This window comes from Mastomys coucha, unplaced genomic scaffold (genome assembly GCF_008632895.1).
Source record: "Mastomys coucha isolate ucsf_1 unplaced genomic scaffold, UCSF_Mcou_1 pScaffold7, whole genome shotgun sequence".
Lineage (NCBI taxonomy): Eukaryota > Metazoa > Chordata > Mammalia > Rodentia > Muridae > Mastomys > Mastomys coucha.
This window is the reverse complement of record NW_022196913.1, coordinates 70142260-70146528: the sequence shown is the minus strand read 5'-3', so window position 1 is coordinate 70146528 and position 4269 is coordinate 70142260. Positions and strand designations below refer to the sequence as shown.

The 4269-nt window shown below is 40.3% G+C and overlaps 1 long non-coding RNA gene across 1 annotated transcript; it reads right to left on the bottom strand.

The window, feature by feature from the left end:
- Nucleotides 1–280: 280 nt before the first annotated feature.
- On the bottom strand, nucleotides 281–1397 carry LOC116082296. The gene is made up of 2 exons (XR_004115236.1): nucleotides 1284–1397; nucleotides 281–405 (listed from the first exon to the last, which is right to left on the bottom strand). It is a non-coding gene; the product is annotated as an uncharacterized LOC116082296 (long non-coding RNA).
- Nucleotides 1398–4269: the final 2872 nt, after the last annotated feature.

Below are 4269 nucleotides of genomic sequence, written 5' to 3'. Positions count from 1 at the left end.
TATGTTCTTCTAGCTGGACTGCCTTGACTGGATTCAGTGGGAGTGGAGGCACCTAGTTCCAGGGTTGGGGGATAACCAGGCAGCCCCCACCACTCAAGGGGACAAGGGAAGGATAAGAAGGGGCAAGGATTGGAGGAGAGGTTGACTGGGAGGGGACCATGAGCAGGATGCAAAGTAAACTAGTAAGAAATAAAAATAAAAATAAATTTAAAAAAATTTTCAGAAAACATCATTTGGGACAACTGAGACTCCAATAAAACAAAAAATTATGACTTTAGTCTACTATCAGATAAAACATTTTACTTTAAAATTTATATATATATACATATATAATAAAATTCTTCCTTACACAGTCAGTGTTCTTGACCCCTGCTTCAAGGGTCTACTTCTCAGGTTAAGCACCAACTAGAAGAAAAGCAAGAATTATCAATAGAACTATCAGGCACATCATTGGTGGTATTGTCAGGATCAACAGCAGCAGCATTAGTGTCATATCATCAGGATCAATGTCACAAGAAACAGTGAGAAGGTGGAGGCTCATTTTGTTAATTTTAGTCTCAGATGTTGTTTCTTTTGGAATATTTGTTTCCAGGCTGATGCTATCTTCAGAAGTCAGAGTTCAGAAGAACAGAGAAAAATAGACACTAATGTTTAACAGGATGATTTCTCTGCTTAGCCATTTAGAAAACACAGGTTTTCACTGGAAGTAAAAAAATTTCCTCATTCCAGAATGGGAGACAACCAAGTACCAATTAACTTTACATGATCAATTATGTTGGTCTAAACTGGTTTTGTTAAACTATGTGAAGTTGTTAGCATCAGGGCATCCAAAGCCTGTGGGGACACATGGGCGGGTCCACAGACCTGTTACCAGGTCAACAGCCACCATATTCCCAGAATCCATTGGGCTCACCTCCCACCTTTACTGGCAGCCACTATATCAGAACCCATATATATACAGGGAACATTCCTCCATCTCTCTCTCCCCTATCTTCTCTTTCCATGCTACTGCCCCCTCTCTCCCTCTCAATTAAACCTCTTACACATGGAACCATTTGGGCCTAGCATGTGGTATGTTCTGACACGACCCGCCGTTCTAACACATCAGAAGTATTTTTAATAAACTGACAAAAGGAAACAATTTTTTTGATTGTAGGTAATGCTTAAATAGCCCCATAGGAGCATGAAATGTATTAATCATGACTATTAGTACCAACACACTCTAGTATTCGATCTAAAATAAAGGTTCATCTATTTTAAGCAACTACTGTGGTCTAACTTACCTGGTTCATCTTTTCTGTTGGTGGAAGGTCCTTGGCCATTTTCTTCATACAACACTTGTCGTATTTGTTCGCTCAGCCATGTCAGTGTTGATAACAGGAATGCAAAAGGCATTACCGGCAGCCATAACATCTCTGGTGCCTGACGAAATACAAGTTCCCTGACAGTGGTCTTGCTATGGCCAGTGTCATCTGCTGACACCAAAGCATCAAAAAACCCCTCAGCATCCTGTGTAGGGGCCAGATTTTCATCTAGGTCAGGAACAAGAGCGGATTCCTCCTCTGAAGAAAGGGTAGCGTTCTTGTCTTCTTCAAGAAGCAATGTCGAAACATTCAGGTCACTTCTTTCAATGGGGTCTAGGGAATAGCAATTGCAGGGACCAAGAGTAGGCTCTGGGTCAGCATGGGGTATGTCCCTTGCATGTTCCTTGTAAACAGCTAAATCAATTATGAAATCTAACCCCTTGTCACTAGATGTTTCTGAATCATGTTTTTCGTTCGATTCAGCACTCCCAGTAGGACATGGGGAAGGAATTGGCTCAGTGTTAGCAGGAACCCCACTGTCAGCAGGACATGGGGAAGGAATTTGCTCAGCATCAGCAGGAGTACTACTGTCAGGAGCACAAGTGGAAGGAATTGGCTCAGTGTCACCAGGAGCCCCAGTGTGGGCAGCACAGGTGGAATGAGTTGGCTCAATGTCATTAGAAGATATATCTTCAGCGGCACAGGTGGAATGAGTTGGCTCAATGCCTGCAGGAGCCTCAGGCACAGAAATTCTCTCCTCCTGTGGCATGTGAAGGAGAATAACTGTTTTTTTTCCTTCCACCTATAAGGAAAATTGGCAGTGTTACTTTTGATTTAAAATTTCACTGATGTTATTCATCTTATCACCTGTCTACTAATGTCAGAATCTTAATTTGTAGTCCCCAAAATGTTTCTGTATTCAGACCAACTTCATCACTAACTACACTCACTGGTATTCAGCAACCTCTGCTTCCTTTCTGCTTGAATAAAAGGCCCAGAGTTTCTAGAAATCTTTAATGGAGACCAGCTTAGATTTATGCTTTCCTTTCTTATGCTCTTTGCTACCTAACATCATAATTCTCTGTAAAAAGGAAAGAAATAAAATAGAAAAGACTAGAATGTATCCTCTCCTATCTTTGTGACCTGAATTTTGAATTCCAGCCAGATTAAGAGAATAGGACAGTGAGGTGCTTTGAGAACAAAATGAACCTCTCTCTTTTGCACTACATTAACCCTTCCCCAATGAATGGTCTTTGACAGTTATCCATTAGGTACCTGGGATATCAGAACAGTGGAGCTGAATTTTGAAATGCCTGAATAAAGTATGCTACTACCTACAACAGAGGGGAATTGCTGAGTTCCATGTATGGATTCTATATATGCCTTCAAAAATATCACATATTAACTATATGTTAAAGTAACATTTATTCACTAGGTGTAATTGTAATCTCTGATGTTTACTGCCTCCAAGTAGTAACCTAGGCCTAGTCCTGGAAGTTTTTAGCCTCTGTGAAACTTAGTGTAGGCCTAGAATATTTTCATCCTCTCATACTTTCTGCTGAATAAACATACCATTATTTCTGGTTCTTTTTCATCTCTGGATGACTGGTTCACCTCAGGTTTTCTGGCTCAAAGCTGCTCTCCATGCTAACTGATTCAGTCTGGATTCTCTCTTGGCCTCTGATGTTTTGCTCTGCTTGGCCTCAAACTAACTAGCAGTTTTTTTCTAATCTTCTGACTCCTTCCTATTCTCTGATTCATTCTGCCTTCACCTGTGTCTTGCTGCTTCTATCTTTAATATATCTTTCTAAAACTCTCTGGGTAGAAATGCCTTCTCTCTCTCTCTCTCTCTCTCTCTCTCTTTCTCTCTCTCTCTTTCTCTCTCTCTCTCTCCACTACTAAAGTAGCTTCCCTTTCTTCTTTCTTCTTGAGAGAGTTGGGCATATCCTATTCTATTAAATCATCACTTTGTCCACCATGCAACTAGACATCACTTTCAAACAAGGTGCTTCATTCTACAAACTAATGTTACCTTGATTGTTTAGGATTAAGGTGTTTACTAAGGAAGTGTCTGTATTCTGGCTAGATGGATTAAAGTTCTGTGCAAAAGCAGAGCCACACAATAACTAGAAATAGGTCCATTGAGTAGACAACACAATCAAGGGCAAGCACAGCATGATCAAATATCCTGCATCACCATGACTGTTGTTACGCCAAGAGGATGAATATAATGACCTGATCCAGCACCTCTGTGGTGCCTTGAATGCCAACAGCCCTATAGGCTCATAGAATACTTGCTCTCCAGATGGCTGAACTGTTTTGGAAAGGATTAGAAGTTGTGGCTTTTTTTGTAGGATATGTGTCACCTGGGTGTGCTTTAAGATTACAGGAGACTGGTGACATTTCCACAAAGTTCTCTCTTTCCTTGAGTAGGTCAAGATGTCATCTTTCAGCTGCTGCTTCAGTACATTTACTGTCTGCCTAAACCTTGATGGTGATGTGTGTATCCAACTAAAAGCATGAGCCCAACTTCAAATACACCCTTTCTTCTAGAAGTTGTCTTCCCATGGTCTTTTATTATAGCAATGGAAAGTAACTAACATAACCATCATCTAGTTACAGGAGGAGTGACTTGAAAAGTCTGAAGGATTCATTCCAAGCTGTGAAAGGGGTTTGCCCAGTGGATTTAGTCACAAAACAAGTGATTAAATTCCATAATGCTAGCTTAGATAGGATACTCAGAACACCCATTGATTCAACCAGATAAATTTAGGAAATGTGATTGTTGAAAATGGATTTGATGCTCATGGCAAATGGTAAGCCTCACCAACTTTTATAAGAAAATAAATAAGGTCTCCACATATTTGCTATTCCTTACATCTCTGTGAAACTCATAATTCAGCAGTCTACTTTTGCCTTTCAGTACCAGGTTTGAGGATGGTATATGCTACTTACATGAAAAATT